This window comes from Bombus bifarius, unplaced genomic scaffold (genome assembly GCF_011952205.1).
Source record: "Bombus bifarius isolate JDL3187 unplaced genomic scaffold, Bbif_JDL3187 scf7180000007974, whole genome shotgun sequence".
In the NCBI taxonomy this organism is placed as follows: Eukaryota; Metazoa; Arthropoda; class Insecta; order Hymenoptera; family Apidae; genus Bombus; species Bombus bifarius.
The window spans coordinates 2,601,047-2,620,141 of NW_022884360.1; positions in this window are offsets into that span (position 1 = coordinate 2,601,047).

The window sequence follows — 19,095 nt, forward strand, 5'->3', positions numbered from 1 at the left end:
AGTCTTTTCTTTCCCTTTTCAATGGAACTTAAAAGTTTCTTGGAGTGAGAAATATTTGAAGAGATAATGGAAGTGAACGTATCAATATTAAACGTAATTTAACGAAAATGATAAAATCGATTAGTGATAAAGCAAAGGAATGCAATATGGTGTTCGATAATTATTTAACAAATTAAATAATTAAAATAAGTGATTATTGAACTATGTAGTGTTTTTGTTTACAGGTTGGTTATCCTGCGTGTAACTGCGTCATGTGCAGTGAAAATATATTTTTTTGGCTCATGTAATATAACATTCCACTATGTTACTTAAAGAATAAAGAAGTAAAAAGAAATTTGAGAATCAAAAGAAATACAAACTTTATATTTTTTCTAGGTTTTTAAAATTTCTCTTGCTCTTTTCTATTCTTCTTTTTCTTAATTCTAACCTAGAAAAGAAAACTAATAATTAAGGGAAGAATATACGAAACAAAAAATTAGTGAATTAAGGAAATTTATCGCAATAATTATTTGGCAAAAATGAGCATAACTTGTTAAATAATTTTCGAACACCTTATAAATAACGATAAATCGAGCATAATAATATATTTAACGTTTAACAACGTATTTGCATTTAACAAGCAACGACATGGACATTTGCCTGTATATCATTGTAACATTTTGTATTCGTTTTACAACGAGGAACCTTATATAAGCACAAGGAAGAAAAGAAGAGCATTAATTAACGAAATATGTATGTACATTGGTCTGCGAAGTTCTCGAAGGCATTTAAAAAAAGAATAAGAAAAGAAGATAACATTAAAGTAGCAAGTTGAAACGTACAATAAGGTGTTTTACAGGAACACGAAATACGATTTTAAGAATAAAAGAAGAAATGTGTTCTAATGTAACACGAAATATCGTACTATTTAGAAAAACATTGAGAAGTATACCAATGTTAAGAATAAACAATAACTAGAGATGCTCGAGTGAAAGTATTAAAATTAGGAAGTACTCGAGTACGAGGAACTATTATACCTGACGGATACTTCAAAATACTTAATACATAACGATAATTAAGCGTGTAATTACAGGTTCTCGGTTCTTGCGAATAATTTAAAATAACCGAGAAAGTAAAAATTCCTTAGGGCTAGATATGTGTATCACACGAGAACTGATCAAACAATATTAAGAATTCGAGTGAAATTAGAGTAAAAGAAATATTTATTAGACTAATATTTACTAAATATAAAATCAGGTTGAATAACATTCTGTTCCAATAAATGAAGCTTTGGCAAGTTTCGATAGACGCAAGTTTTCAAACAATTATTCACAAATTAACTGTACTTAAAAATCTAAAATAATCGAAGTCATAATTAATTTTTTAATAACTTTAACAAATAATAATGCTATTCAATTACGTCTCTGCTATAATTTAACATCGATGAGATAGATATATCAATATTAAATTTTGAAAAGAAACAATGTTCTTAGTATTATTTGATCAAACCTCATATTTTGAAAACCACATACCTTCGAGCAACGGAAGTGTTCTTCAATATGGCCGAAGGAGGAACATTGAACGCGTGAGAATTGGCAACTTTGTAGCTCTTATATTCGTAGCTTCTAAAGCCGGCTCTGCACCTGACGAACGAACACGAACGAAGTATAGTGAATACGAATGAATGCAAATGGACATAAACGAAGGATATGTAAGTACTAAATACAGTCATTCACGAAAGTCTTTGAATACTTCATAAAAGAGATATTTTATTAAAATATATTAATAAAAATATTAATACCAACTAATTAATATTAATATAAATATTATTAATAAAATACATTTTTGTTAAAATAAATTGTATCCTTGTATTGTGTTTGGCAATTACAGTAGCTTATGTATGTATGCATAGTCGCCCACACACAGTGACAAGACTAAAGTATTTCATCATCCTTCTTGGTACAAAATACAGTAACTTTACGAATAGATTTGGTAGAATTTTACTTCAATAAGAATAGCTTTGTTATTAAGTGTGACAATATTTTCGTAGCAGCCTATAAACGCAAACAAATTTATTACTTACGAACGTAACTCATCTTCGATTCCTCTCTATTCACTAACATTTGATCTCGCACTTTGATTTCTCACTATCACCAGCAACGAAAAACTGTGTTAACTGAAGATTCAAGTATTTTATTCACACTACACCGACACGAATGAATAATCTTTGATATGTCAAAAATTATAATTACATTATTATATGTGTACGCATTGAATAAAACGACTGCTAGAAAAGCTTCTAAGTGAACTGCTGCGTGATGCGCAAGATAATTTTTTAGAGCGTCTTTTGCGCAACGCACTGCGCTTCAGATCAGAGAAAAAGGAATATCGATAATCGATATTAAAGCAAGTTTAGTTAGTGCGAGGAAGTTTAACGACATCGTGTTGCGAATTTGTCAATGTTACGTATTTGTTAACGTTAAGTATTTTTTAACAAACTTGTTGTGTTTTGTCGTTCACGTTAGTTCGTGCTCGTTCGTGATGTGTAAATCTGACTTTATCGTCACGCTCTATCGTCCATTATACATAATGGCGGGCCTAGTTAACGTAACGTAAGATCTTCCGAAGCTCTCGATAAGGCGTTTCCTCTTCGATATCTGAAAGATAGGTAAAAGTTTTATTAGTGAGTTTTACGTATGTGCTTGGATGATTCGAAAAGAATTTTGTGATGTACGGCTTCTGGACCACAAGGAATTCTGGGTATGTAACATTCCAGTAAATCTTCTTTCGTTCGATGTGGTGTTCTTTATGTAATTATATGAACGAATATATGAACGAAATTTGAAAAGCTACAATGGCTACAGGAAGTATTGATAATAAACCCTTCTTCTATCAAGTCCTACATTTCATTCTCACGATATCACATTTCTGCAATCGTATGAAAATCGATTCATACGATTTGAAGTTTAATATATTTGTATCTAATTCGCCAGTATGTAAATGCTATTTATTAATTAATAAATACAATGTATCAATATTTTTTGTAGCCACTGTACTACATCAGTGATGAGTATTTCATTAAGCATTAAATATTTTGTTTTTCATCCACTGCAATTACCGCTTTAGTTTTAATTAATGGATTCTTTTATACATACGATCCGAAATTAAAAACTAAAAGATTAGTGGTAGTGTATCTTCAAAAATTGCTTTGACCAAACATAACCTCATTAATAGCTGTCCCCATTATATGTACTTAAAAACTGAGAACAAAAAGTTTGAACTTTGATATATTAAAAATTCAAAAAAGTGAATTATATTCGAAGGGGAAATTAATCGAATTAGAATCAATACTAAAAGTAATTGCCTTAATCGAAAATGTAGTTTCAGAAATATATTCGTGCTCTTGAAATAAACAAATCAGCACGTTTGCTTCTTCCGAAACAAAGAAAATCATTTTCGTTTCAAAATGATGCAAAACAATTTTTCATTAGTTCAGCGGAGGTTTCACGATTAAAACAAATTTTATACGTTTTCCGTTTATATATTTATTTCGTTTCAATTTATGTAATTTCTGTATAACAGAAAAATGCGAGAAAATTTTATTTCACACGTTTCTCTTGCACTTTAACGCGATATGTAAGTAGCTGCCAGTAGTTTCCCCGTTTAATTTTTATCAAGCGTTATTGCAAATAAAATTTTGCTTCTTGTCTTTGTTATTGAAGTTTAATTAATAATTCTAATTAATAGCGCAGATTGAAGATCAGGTATATATGTATATACTATATGTATAAGGAATATTCCTTCAAATTGTAACTATGAGTAACATAGACTGTTCTTTTTTCTTCTATTCTTAAATTAAAACAGAGGTTTCGATTGTTCTTTGTTAAGAACAGAGGTTATTTATAGACTTATGGTACGTAAATTCCGTTTAACGGGATCACGTGCGAATCCATTGAAAGGAAGTTCATCCATTGTGCGAACGTACTCGTAAATGATCTACAGGCGTAATATAATTAATGTACTCGATCGTACTTTCACGAAGATGCTCGTAAATGTAAACATTGCTTCGTGGTTAAATAAATTATTGTATATATATCTGGAAAATATTGTTCATTTTTTCAAGATCTCTCCAACACACGTATATAAGACACTACCTCCACTACCTTACGTTCCTAGAAGACAAATATTACTTTCTCGACAAACTTCCTTTCAATCCTGCATGATCAAGCCAAAAATCAAATCCAATGTCAGAAACTAAAAATATAAAACGGACGACAAGTAAATGGCAAGAAATAAAATTAAGAAAGCAAAGACTGTAAGGATGTTAGATTGTTTTTGCAATGGACGATCGAGGCGCGAGATAATTAATATGGGAATAACCATAGCAGAACTATCGAAGGGGAAAGTCGTGGAGCGGTACGGCAGAGGAGGGAAAGAAAAAAGGAATTCTTTCTTTATGGCGTTTAATGGGATTCTTCGCACTTCGGCCGGTGCTCCGACAAAGGGCCAATTCTGGCTTGGGCCAAAGGGCCTCCTACCAAATTAGAAACCTCCGAATGATTTATCGGCCAGGGATATTAAATTAGAACGAATTTCGTGGTCGAAAGTAGCAAGCCCGTACTTCTTCCTTTAATAGCAATAATTGCCCGGACGCGAAACATTCGAAGCATCTTTGATACCTTATTTACACTCACCGTGAAATCTCTTGAAAACTGTTCCCTCTTCTCCCGGAGATATATCATGCTCTTGAAGGAACAAGCGAATATACCGCAGTTATTCGCATTAATATTCGGGCACAGCATTATTTTTCCATTCGGTGCTTCCTATACGTTTACTTTCTAAACTTATACGTATAAGTTTCGCTTATTCCACGATTTACGAATATTCTAATTGGGCCATGTTGAATTTGGCCATAAATGGGCCATGAATTTTGTTTGAATATTTTAATAAAAAAAAAAATAAAGCAGCTTCATTTATATCGGGTATATTTTATTTCTTCTTGCTGTTTTACAGTGTTTTTTTCATGGCTTATCGAGTAGTGTAATTAGTATAATTTTAAGTTTTCCGTCGTTTGTGTGTGTCGGTATTATTCGGCCATTTCGGTTTCAATATCATCCATCAAAGTCAAGACGTTCTACATGAAAGTTGTCTATCTTCTACAAATTCTATCGTCACTCTTTAAACCGTCATAAAAAATTAGGCAATCTGGCAAGGCGAGGTGCCTCGTTTCTTGCCAAATTTTTGAAGCTTTTAATAATATTATTAGCAGAACCGTAAAAGCATCCATCATGTTGGAATGTCTGTCGCGAGTAACCTTCATCAGATTTCTGTTATTCCAACTATGGCTCGCTAGTGTCAATAATTTTTAAGTATTCGTTCTACGGCTTGGCAAATGTTTTCTCATTTTAACAGTTGCTAGGTTTCTACGTAATACGATTGAAATCGTAGCTTGGAAATATTAGGTGGTTCGGGATGTCCTTCACGCGTTCGCCGCTCGGGACCTTATCTCGTTCTTCTTAAAGTAAACAAACCGCCAGATCGCTTTACCGCCAATCGTGTGGTCACTAGTTATCCTCTGGTAGGGCAAAAAAACAGTTCTCGACGAAACGAACCTCCCGGGCAAACTAATACTCGAAGCAAATTGCTTAGTTTCGATGATATTTCAATTTTAATTTCATCAGTACGTAGAACGTACGTAGAACATAGAGAGGCAAAAGTGCATCGTCTGAGATCTCTATGAAAAATGACCAATTGTCTGATCGTTCTAAAATGCCAATATCGAATGGTATTTCATTTTACATAGCAACTTTCTCTCTTCCTATAAAGCAAAAATAACAGACGCTCGAAAGAGATGAAATGGAAGAGAAAGAAAAAGAGGCAGAAGAAAAAGAAGAATAGCACAGAGGGTGGCTGGACCACCAACGATCAAGATTCGTTATTAAATCTCGCAGGTATCGAGATTACGGTATAATCGTATTGATAACAGCGGCGTATCCTTGCCTCTAGATGCCCTGTCCACGACGGTTTCCCATTTGCCAGGACAAAGCCCCTTTTAAACCGCGGCCTTTGTGCTCTTAATTTCGGTGCCGTGCGTGAAATCGACACGTTTTTCCACTTAATTCACGGACACGCCTGTTTCTCTCGCGTTTTTCTCTTTTCTTCCATCCCTCTCATCCTCGCCTTCCCTTTCTTTTTACTTTGCACGTTTTTTTTTTACATCGTAACTGCAAGTGTATATTTCGTGTTATACATTGTTGATGTCTTTTTCACATTTCAGCAGGTTGTTATTTAGTAGAGAACTAGCAAGAAATAAGAAAACATCGTCGCAGTTATACTTTGTGGTGAAGCACCAGAAATTTGTTCTTTTCTTTTCTTCCTTTTCTTTTTTTTTTGTTTTTTGTTTATTGTTTAACATCACGTACCTGTTCGCTGGAATTGCAGATTACGTATGGCGAAGTTGAGAACTTTAGATTCCGAGGCTCTTCAAACAGATTGAAAAAGATCATCCATGTAATATGAATACGAGAAATCGTATACTTTTCAACTTAAAATTACGTAGCAGTTTCTCGAACGCTTCTCGTCGAAGCTCTCCTACATTAGTTTCAACGGAGATAATTGTTGCTACGAAGTTTCACTTTATACTTCACGCGAAACTTGCTTTAATTTACATTGCTCACGTTCCGTTGAATTACTCCTTTGATGCCTGGCCAGATAAATTGTTTCTGTTAAAACGTCTTCAAACCGCTGCTAATACTTGACGTGTTGCCTGTTAATTACGACTTACATATAATATAATAAAATGAAGTTACACGTGATTTTATTCACATAGAAGTCCCTAACCTCAACCTAACCCCAACCTAACCTCAACCTAACCTTAATACATCACGATAACATTGAAAAATACATTTTACGTTTTAATGTAACAATGTACATGTTACGTTTTAATTACAATAAATTCAAGCTACACTTACGATAAAATACAGTTCTCGATAACAATCAGACGTCGTTAATAAAAATCGACCAGTGTCCGCATACTTATAAACGGAATTCCATCCTTCTGTAGGGATCTTGGGAATAGAATGGGAATAACTTTGCCATTAATATACTTGAACAAAAATTACAAGCGTACTTTATTAAAGCGATATTTTTACTAAATTTATTTTATCAAATGTTTCTTTTTCTTGAGAGACAAAAATTCCGCAAAAATAAAAATTTTACATACAGGTACAAATTTACGACTTTGTTTGGTCGCCTGGGTGAAATCGGATAGTAACATCTGTAACTTTAGAATTCATCCTTAGATTCTCTAAACTCTCAACCAGTGCAGTCTTCACAACTGAACAAATTATACGCTGTACCCAAGCTTCGTTCAATCCGGATACGATTTTTGAATACAAATATTTCCGTTGTGCTTGTTATTATATATTTGTTTCGTCGTTACAACTCTCACTGTTCCTTCGATCTTTGCTTAACTCGACGCTATTGTAATAATCTACATGCGTTTGTATGCGGGACAAAACCAGGAATCCCATTTTGTTTCAGTATACAATTTTATGAATATTATAGGTTATATTTGCCACCATGATGGCAAATTGGAAGAAGCTCATTCACATATTGCCATATACAGGGTGGTTGATAGTTGGTGGTATAAGCGGAAAGGGGGTGATTCTACGCGAAAAAAGAAGTCGAAAATATAGAATAAACATTTTTCGTTTGAGGCTTTGTTTTCGAGAAAATCGACTTTGAATTTTCGCTCGGTACGCGTGCACTTTATCGCGTCTCGTTATAACGTCTCGATGGAAAAATTAAAAAAAAAATTAAAAAAAAAAAAGGATATCCATAAATTTATAATTCGTATTTCGAAATTATCGTGACCTTGGAAAGCACGTACGTGCGGTGGTCGATGGTATTCCGTTTCTGCGTTCACCGGAATGACGACACTCGATAGCTGCAGCGAGGCGGGAAAATTGTAAACCGTTTGAAAAATAATAGTAGGTTCCGGTGTTATCCGTGTATCCGGTTATTCCCTACATTTCCTTTCATATTCGCAATTCATTGGAAAGAAATCTCACGCGTTATGAACGGGCCTGTACGCCATATAAACCCCATAAAGAGGCTGGTGAGGGAATGCTTCACACCCTGTTCCGCTCAAACGAAATTAATTACCGAATCGTAAAACGGCTCGGCCGGAGCACGCTCTTCCGCTCTCTTTGTTTTCCATTATTCATTTTGGAAAGTCCCGCGAAGTAGGGCGTGCCCCGCGTTTCAACGTGGCGAGTTCTCAATTACATTGTTGCCGCGTAATCGCGCTGATACGCCCGCCTCCGCGGCCACGTATCATTTTCCACACAGTGGCTTGACTTTTCCGCGATCCAGTGGCTCCCATGTTCCACCGTCCACCCGCCCGCCTTTCACTTCCGCCTTTTCCCTTTGTTCGGCAAACGAAGCACCAGCGATTCTCGCGATCCGTCTCGTTCCATGCAGTGGATCGATCGAGCAAGATCGATCGATCGTCACGCCACCTGTTCCTTTTTTGTTCAATTCCTTCGATCATATTGGAAGCAGAGTTACCGTTCAGGGAGAAATGGGTTTCTTTCACTGTGTCTGTTTATTGTTTCACTACGTTCCGAGTGGCTCCTAGTTGGGTCACCTTGCACATGTACATAACACGAACAGATTCAGTCAGCCAGACGACATTTCTACAATTTCGTGGGTTTCAAGTTACGAATGTCTGACCGCTTCCAAGAGAGTCGCAAGGAGACTGTCGGTGTTGAAATTGCGCGTTAGTAGGGAAACATCAGCCGCGAATAAAAATTATGATAAAGCTTGGAAGATGTTGGAAGTAACCGAATGCGCAAGCGTTACGTGGTCTCACTGTCTACCCCGGTGTTGGCTTAATACCCGCGTTAAAACGATCAAAGTGGCAGGATCAAAGTGGATTAATGAAATTTCGCCTGTGACAGTAGCCGTGTTGTCCGTCTCTGCTGACTCGCCGCTATAACACCATAACGAAGAATACGAAAGGAGAAGACGAAGAGTAACACGACTAACACGAGTAACACGACGAAGAAGAAGGCTGTGGCGGTCGTGCGTCGAGTGGCAGGAAGAAAACGGGCGTAAGTACCGAGACCGGTCATTATTTATGCCATTATAGCTCGGTCTGGCCGGTTGCTTGCGAGCCGCGTAAGGCTGAACGTGGCCGCCACGACTTAACGAGCCTTCGTTCGCGTTCATCCGAGACCCTGATAAAAGGACTACCTTCGGACCGCCTCTCGACGATCGCTACCCTTCTTCTTCTTCTTCTTCTTCTCTGCTTTTTTTCATTTCTTTTTCTTTCTTTCTCTTTTTCCTTTTTGTTTCAAATCTGCTGCTTCTTCCTCCTCCTCCTCCTCTTCTTCTTCTTCTTCGTCCCTGATCTTCTTCATCCTTCTGGTTCCAGCCAGCATGCCGCTCGTTATTAGTCTTCCTCTGTTTTCCGCTTGAAAACAGTGCCGCGGTTCTCTGTGTTTAGATGATTGATATCGCTGAATGACCGGCGGACGCGTTACACGCCATGAAGAATGGAGAACGTCTGGACCGGCTACTCTTCCTTCATTTGCATTTATCCGGATGATCTTTCGCGGCCGGTGTCGGCCAGCCTCTCTCAGCTTTGTTGTGATGCCAGGGCAACGAGCTGGAGATTTGGCGCTCGGGTCTCGCGGTAATTGAGACTGCTGTTTTTCCCGGGATATTCCATGTGAAAGGTGATCGTCGTTTTAGCTTTCGCTGGTGTAGTCCGATCGTTCGAAGATCTCGGTGTTACGCGAACCGCGTTCGACACTGAGTTTTAGCTTACGGCAGCTCTCACGGTAGATTAATTCGTTGAGCGCGGAACGTCGAGAGTGTGGTCGATTATACAAAGGGATTTATCTTTGTCCGTTTGCCAAATGTTAGTTTTGCATCATTTTTCTTTCTCGATGCAGTTTGACGGAACATGCTACGTCTTGATGCAGTCGTCTGAAAGTTCGAACTTTGCTCCTCTAGCAGACTCTTTCTTGCAGCGTGGAACGTCGCGTTTGCATTATTTTTCTCGACAGAATTTCCAAGGTTTGGATGGTGGATCTCGCTTCACGCGCTTCCTCCACTATCGCCACTTTGGAAAATTTCAATGTGGCGATATTCGTCCGAGGGAACGTTCACAGGCAAATTAATTATCGCGTGTCGCGATAAATGTTGCATAGATCATGCGGACAACGGCGTGTATCTGAATAAAAGTACACGACGGAGCGTGATGTGATCCATCAGAAACGTCAACGTGCGGTGCTTACGGGTGCACGATGTCTTATTAAATCATAAATTCGTTTCCTGACGACACTGAAATAACAGACTCGCGGAGAAAGAGAGAGTGTCTGGCGTAAAAAGCCCTTTCTAGGATGAAATTGACGATAAAAGCCGGCTGTAATTAAGCATTAAAGCTGATTACGAGTTGATCATGTTCTGTCGTAACAGATTACGTGTGATTTAATATTAATGTGTATCTTTCTATTTAATTTGAGTAATAACCGAAGGGTATACGTGTGTGTAGCATCGAATTATATATCGTAAGTAATTTCAGTCCGATCCTATGGTTTAAATTAATCATCGTGCACGCTGATAATGCAGCTCGATATTTTAATGCTGGCTTTTCTGCAATTTCTCCCTATACGGGGTGTTTCATAATAATTAACACACGGATTTGGTACCTAGAAACGACGAAGGAAAATCATATCAGCGCGTGTCCCATTCCATCTTCTTTACGGGATACAGTTTACCACGTATCCGTGGGATTTTTATTCGCGGGGACACACTGTATATCGGGTACCTACAGAAAGCAAACAATTCGAATTGTTTGGGGAATATCGAAGAGCGTCTCCTATGAAGATAATCAGATAGAGTACAAAGCACAAAACTATCTTCAGATGGTGAATCCATGGCTCAGAGATCGTCCGCTTATTACGAGACACCCTGTATAGGGTTGTTTCTCAGAAGTACGAAAACAGCAGCAATGGGATCAAAATTAATACACAGTATGTATTGTCCAGTCTCGCATTTGGCGCAGTTCCATACGAAAGTTTCATATTTCTGTGATTTAGAGAAACAAGTGCAGAGACTTTTGCTCGGTACTTTCAAACTTACAATTTTTCACCTCCGGAATTTATTAACATTAATTTAATTTCATTGAATCAAATAATAATATCAATTTTATTATCAAAGAATATACCTACGTCGTGCGTCGTTAGAAATCTATCGATTAAACGTTATTGTTAGGAAGAATTTGTTTACGTTCTCGTAGAATGGGCAACGCGATCTCCTGTCCAAACCAAATATCAAAGGGAGTGATCGTGTGACACGTAGAAAGCGTGAACGTAAAAATTTTGTATGGTAAATGTCGAGATTCCTTCGTGAGCCACCGGTGGCCCACGAAAGCGACGAGTTGTATGAAACTCGAAGGAAGAGTATTCGCCACGAACCACATTGAGATTCCTTCGTGAGCCATCGGTGGTCCACGAAAGCGACGAGTTGTATGAAACTCGAAGGAAGAGTATTCGCCACGAACCACATTGAGATTCCTTCGTGAGCCATCGGTGGTCCACTAAAGCGACGAGTTGTATGAAACTGGAAGGAAGCGTATTCGCCACGAACCACATTTTCGCACCACAAACATCGTTACGTTTCTCTTTGGAAGAGCATCCACCTTTGGGAGCTCACGAAGGATCGCCAGACGCTGCAGCGTGCACACTTCCGTTCTCGAATCGATAATTACGACAAAGAGTAATCGCGTGCCAGCTCGAAATCAGCCAGCCGGGCTCTTTCACCTCGTCTCGGGCTACCGACGGTGATTCGATGCACGAACCGAGCAACACCACCAGCAGTTGTCATAATTGGATCATGTTTCCAATGTATACTTTTCCTATATATCTTCTCAGTTTCTCTTATCGTAGAATTAATTACGCGATTCTAAGTTTCTATAACACACAACTGAGAGAATGGAAGATACATTTATTTCACTCGGCAAACATCGTAAAGAGCACTTTGCCTCGAGCGAGATATTTTTCCGCGTTTCGTAGATTTCTGCACGTGCAAATTTCCCACGAAATTATCTAATTATCTAATTATCTCTCAAAATATCTAATTTCCTTGTGCAAACGATCAATAACCACGATAATTCGATTTACACGATTTAGTATTGGCGGAATGAGCAACGTTTAAACGAGTGGAAGGAAGAACGAAATAAAAGGAAAATTGTAGAACTGAAATGTCCGATATAAAATTTCTCTCGCTATCGCGTCCTTCGAACGAAACAACCGACACGTTAGGTTAGAGCGCGAACCGAGCAGAAACAAGCGCAAACAGCAGCGCCGTGAAAGAGAGTACGTATCCGGTGGGTGGTTGATCGGTGAGCGTGAAACACGGGCATTTCTGGGATTTCAGCGATTTCTCGCTGGCTGTCGGCGTTCAACGACGCTGGCAACGAAGAATGGCGGCCCTCCCGCGAGCAAGGCGTCGCTCGTTGAAAGGAATTGGCACGCAATCTTCGTTGCTCCTTAATTGCCTGTTTTTTGCTCGGTTTTGCCAGGCGATAGACCGGCGTTGTGATTCAGCAAATATCAGGCCACCGGCCGGGGGACGACTGTAGAAAGGGATACTTTGGACAATGGAGCGCGTGAAAAGCGTGAAAATTCGCGTAGATGATCGTTGGCCGAGAAAGAACGATAGGGATACAGCGTGTGCGGCCGAGAGTATTTATTATACGAACGTAACGTAAAATTTGCAAGCGGATTAATTACAGCAACGAAGCGTGCATTTATCGTGATTGTTTTTACCTAACGTTTCCGATATTATTTATAAAGGAATAACGTTTTTATCGTTTATAAATATCGAGATATGTGTAATTCTGTGTGCTAGGTTAGATTAGCCGCATGGTAGTGACATACGTGTGCGAGTACGAGTGTATGGAAGTATATGCGTGCGCAGCGTCTCGAAAAACAGACGAATGGCAACTGTTCCGTTAGCAGTGTGTTATAGAAGATGGCGAAACAAAGAGAGTGCTGAGACGCGTGCAAATGTATGTCGACGAAGATCCCGTGAATCGTTTATTAAATAAATCTAAAACTATTTTAATATGAATTCTAAGTGCAATCTTAGCGTTCCTTTACTTTTATTTCAAACAATTCTCGACAATGAACGGAGAATATTTTATGAGAAAGCTGTAGTTAGTCGCGCGATAACAATGCGATTCCCGATAAAAAACACTGTACTTGGTGAATTTTTAATTAGAGCAACACGCTTGTGCGGAGAGGATTGCGCAACGCGTGCTGCCAACGATCGATTTAATCGACAGCCGCACGAGTCACGGAATAACGATTAAAATATCTATGCTTTTTCAGTAAACAGTAATCTTGTAGCAATACATAATGAAGCATAATACGAGCTCTGAACTCGTTCTCTTCAAATTTTCTACCATAATCCACTTGTGTTAAAAAGATTTTAATATGCCTGATAAATAACTCGCTTGAAATTTTTCTACGGAGATCGTCAAACACCATACGTTCTATACATATTGTAACGAGTATACTTGAAACATTTCCTAGATTTCTCTTCATTACGTCTGTATGTTTTAACTTTTCGTGAAAATTCGCAGTCTACCAAGGAAACGCGACTATCATAATTATACACATTGATCGTCATTTCGAACTAATCTAAAAATCTATATAGAAATGGCAAACGTATATATCTAGTAAGAAATTAGTATACATTTTTATTAACGAGCTAGTCGAGTTAGCTAGTATCCAGTCGTAAGTGTAAGATTTAAATTGGGGAAACATTGGTGCGCTTAGGGGTGAAAGCAACCCCTGAAACCCACTGAAACCTCGTGAAACCTGTCTTTCTCTCTCTTGGGAGCTTCTCGTTATCCCTGGCACGAAGACACGTGCAAGGAATTCAACGAAGAGAAAGGATGGTCTCGAAAAGGATGATCGAGTTAGCGTGGAATCACAGGTATCGTTCCATGCGCTGGCTCTGTGTGTGTGCGTGTGTGTTGTCCAATAGACAGACAAGCGCAGACAGGCAGCAACATCAAAGCCAAGCCAACAAACCGGCGCACACATCTACGAGCTACAGAAGAGAGGAACAGAAAGAAAGGAGCAGACAAACAGAGTTGAAAGACGAAAATAGCGCGAGAGCAAGAAAGAAAAAGGTGTTTCAGGTCGGAGCAATTCGCCGCGGCCGAAAAAGTAATGGAGTTTAGAGAATTGTTCGTGTGGGTGGCGGTAATGGCGGCTCGAGCGACGAGGAAGGAAGGAAGCTGCTGGAAAGAGCGGCACACCTGTGGCGGACAAGAGCCACGCTGTCTGGAAGAGGTCGATCCTGTTTTTCGGCTGATCACCTCCGACGAGGCCGCTCGCTCAGCTTTTCGACCCAACAAAGGCCCGGCGACGATAAATCATCCGACCGGCTCTCTCCGAGGCTGCTGGATCCGACGATCTAGAGATCACTGGATAGGCATCCAGTTCCAATGTCTATTCGATGAGATTAAAGTGACTCGGAGAGTGTCGAGAGGAATTTCCTTTACGCTATCGGTTCGACTATGTATGACGTTGTTTTACAGCCGATTATGGCAGCGCTTCTTCTCATTTTTGACCGATCGTAGCCGGAATTTTTGCTTCTTCGATGAATCTCGGTTTGGCGACTTTGGCGGTTAAGGCTGATTCGACTCGTAGAGTTTGATCGTTTGGCTGTGTACGGCGTTGTTTTACAACGGTTCGTACGATTACTGGAACGATCGCGTTTGCGATTTCTTTTTGTTCCGACCGATTTTGGGCCTCTTGTTTGTTTCATGTCTGTGGAATTTACGGATTCGTTTCGCAAGTTTTACAAGGTTTGATTAGTGTTTCAGTTTTGTATTATTAGTATTCGATTTGGCGAATCTACTTGAAAATTCGAAGACTTGTAAAGTTTCTAACGAATTTGATAATTCTAATTCTACTTTTCTACTTTTCTAATTCCACTTTGAATACGAAGAATACTACAAATTCTACCATCGTATAGCTCATCTATGGGTTAAAATTGACCCGAAGGTACCAACAATCTACACGGAGAAAATACACAAAGAAGATGGACGGCCAGTGCGGAGAAAAAGGAACAGAAGGAAGAGAGGGAAAGAGGAAACGCGATTAGTCGAAACTCGAAACGTGTCGTTCGCGTGAGAGCTGAATGGATCGGCGTGGCGTCCGTTGCGTGTCGAAACACCCAGCCCCTTTTATCTTCTAACTCAATGGAATTTCCAGAAACGCCGCTAATTAATTCTTTGAATCCTGATTTCCGCCTGTCGTTCCTCTCTTTCTGTACAAACAAATAATTATCTACCTTTTTCTTATGTTTGCTTACGTATAATAGATGCCCTCAGATGGTCTCAGACGAGAAGCTCCTATCTTAAAACGGACGTGTCAAAATTGCTTCATATTATTCGTCCTCGTACAAAGTACCTATTCAGCGTTTCCTTTTCAACAAAATATCGTTGTTCGCTGGTCGGAATCACGTTCGCTCTTTGCCTCTTCGTTCTCTTGATCACAGCAGCGTTAATTCAGCAGGCTGCGGTGTCATCGAGCCATCTGCTCTTACTTTTGCATCGTAGCGCAAATTATTTACTTTCGAAGAAAGATAGACTCGCTATCGAGTGTACAATATGCGAACGTTCATTTTTTAGCGTTTGAGGAGGCTGGACAAGTGAATTGTACGCTGCCGTTAACACTTTGACTGCCATGCGGAAATCACATGTTTCGCTGAGGACGTCACGGGAGTAATTTTATTATTCGAGGGATATAATGGCAAAATAATAATAAATTGATGACGTAAGACAACATTCTTCCACAATGGACCGTTTATCTTATCGGTGGCCACGGGTGACCATTGTAGGCCTTGGTAACAGTTAATAGCAACATATTATAACAAGGTTTCGTTTATTGCAACAAACCATTCGCTTTCGTTATTTCGTCGTGAGCAAAACGTGCAGAATATATTGCTGAAACGTGTAGAAGATATTAGTAAACAGTGTTATGATTATTTTTATGGTTTCGACGAAACATTCGGCTGAAATGGTAGAGGTCCGCAAGGAAAATTATGTTTGCGATAAACCAATGGTAGTGGTAGATTACAAGAGAGGAAAACGTGCTATAGACTTGTCAGATCAAACGATAGCATATTCTACACCACGTAGAAGAACCCTCAAGTGGTATATAAAATTAGCTTTAGAGTTATTGTTAAATACATCAATTTCAAACGCCATGACACTCTCTAAATAAGCAACAAAAACAAAAATCCAGGTATCAGATTTTAGAATGGCACTGGCAATGCACCTTACACAGTGCCATTCACCAGAGCAGTCAAATATACTTATTCGACAAAGATTGCCACACGAAATGCAGAAGAAAGAAGGGCAAGCCTACCTGGCACGAAAATTTTGCAGAGAGTGGTATAAAAAAATGTTAAACAATTAGGATGAAAAATTGCTAAGAATCGTAGGAAAAAGGTGACCACCTATCGTCCGGATTGTATCGATGATCCACATTTATGTTTAAAGTGTTTTAACACAGTGCACCGTTAGATGCAACATTTCTTCTCATTTTTTTTATCCATGTTCTAATAAAAATGTTTAATCGTTCAATGGGGCGCTTTTCATTTCAAAGTATCTTCTATTTATCGGTTATATTCAAAATGCCCTAACTGTCAATTTTCGTTCAATTTTTACAATTGCAAGAAGTGGGAGCGCTCCGGTCACCGATGACCACCGTGGCGTCACAGGAGAAACCGTGATGGGCCATATATGAGCCACGTGGCAGTCAAAGCGTCAAGGTGTTTGCGGAGAGGCGCGGGCCAGGATTAAAGGCGAAATTGAATCGCGTCCATGTCGCGTTTCCATCGCGCCGAAGGAATTCCGTCCGTCAAACGAGCCAGCGAACAAAGTAGGGAGCGACCGTGTGAGAGACTGTGTTCCAGCCGACTCCACAGCTCCGGGCTATACGGGGTTCGGCCGAGTAACGCGTACGAGCGAGCACGAGGCGATTTCTTATGAAAAAATAAGGATTGCATGGTGCGATGCTTCGTTTTCGAGAAAATGTACTTGAAGAATTTATCAAGCACGTGTGCTTGGACGTAGGTAATTGCGGAATGGTAGAGACAGAAGCGAACGATCGATAGATCGTAACGAAAAAAGAGAGGAAAATGCATTTGAAAATTTATCACGCACGCAAGCTAGTATCTTTGGGATATCGGTGTTTCTATATGTTACACCCTATATATGATCCTGCGATTCGATAGAATATTCATACGACGATTATAAAGAAGCTTATCAGATATGTATCAGTTTGAATAAATCACGCGATGTATGTAACACACGCTTGAATTTGCTCTACCACTTTCGATTGTTCAATTAATCTAAAGCAAATGTAATTACTGTTATTTCTAATTAAACGTAGTTACTGATAATCGATAATTAAATACAGCAATGGCCGATAAAATAGGAATAATGAATAGGTAATTAGATACAGTACGGATGTTTGCGTAGTTAAAATATGCCGAAACTTGCAAATAAAATAGCTGAAATAAGAAAGTAAAATATATGAATATGCGCGTAATATGCAACCCTAACATTTGCGTACGCGTACACATACATTAGATTCTTTCCTTGGTCTACGGACAGTAAATTAATTTCATTAAAAATGCGAAATTACCATATTTGCATATTGTTATTTTCTACCCCTTAGATATATTGTTCACACACGCATAAACATCCTAGCGATCTCGAAAAACATATTGGAACGCGTGAAAAGCTTGCAAGTCATCGCTAAATATCCATTGACTCGCCCTAAATCCCTCTATTTTTTAATTAATAGACACATTTTACAGTTTAATGGCGAAGCGAAACGTAAGGTCGAGGGTAAATGGCGAAAGTAGAAGCTTATACAACGTATGATGATTGATTTGACTAACGAAAAGCGTGTTGCGTGTATACATACAGAGAGTCAGAAAAGTGTACATGCTGCCCTTAAATTGCTTCTTTTAATTGTTCCCGATGATTAATATCTGCCTGTTGATATTTTGTTTCCTTTTGAAATCGTGTTTTTATCCAGGCCTGTGCATGATTGCCAGGGTTTTTTGGATATAATGGGGCACAACGTACGGAACAGAGCTGATTTCATGTTAGATTGATCACCTTGTTAATCGTGCGAACTTTGGTAATTAAGTGATGTTTCTTTTGCGGGGATAGCTAATTGTAAGAGATCGAGTTACGCGAATACCATAATATTCGAACACGGACACTTCCTTTCCAACGTAGCGGGTATAATGAAGTCGCGAGACGAAATTAATTGCACAACTTTGCCATAACAATTGAACGTTACGAGCAATCGTTTTATCTTATACGTGGAAAAGTTTGGAGAATCTGTTGGTATATTGACGTATATACTGGACACTGAGTTACCTTCGACAGAACATAAGTGGAACTTAAAGAAATTACATGGTTACGAGGTTACAAATACGTAGGAGAAAGGAAATTAATCCTCTGTCAGATCTATCGCGAAATCACGCGATAGAATCTGTTTTTAAATGTTGGAAAATGTTGAAGTGGTCACCACTTCTAAGAAAACTCTACATCTGGTCTTTTTAGTTCTCTCAAGCATCGAAGCCATCGACAGCGCGTAGACAAAAGACCGCGACGAAGTCAGACCAGAAACAGTAGACAGGCGACGTTGGCTTCGGGGTTCTCAGTTATTGGGTAACACAGCTGGCGTGCGGATCTGGACCAGCTGAAATTGTATTCTTACTCATAATTACACTTCTATTTAAATATATTTTCTGCCTAACAATTTATCCACGTGTTTTTTCTGTTTACACATCGAATAACCTCAACAGAAAATGTACAGCGAAAATATTGGTGTCTACAGCTAGCTCCAAGCGTCAAGCATTGCGAGGTAGATGCCCACTATTTTTGTTCAATGAGTTCGTTATCGGTTGTCAAGCTAATATATGCAAATAAGATAGAAAATGATCTTGCAAATCGATCGTCAGACTATCTCGATTGAGTTACGAATCACGATATTT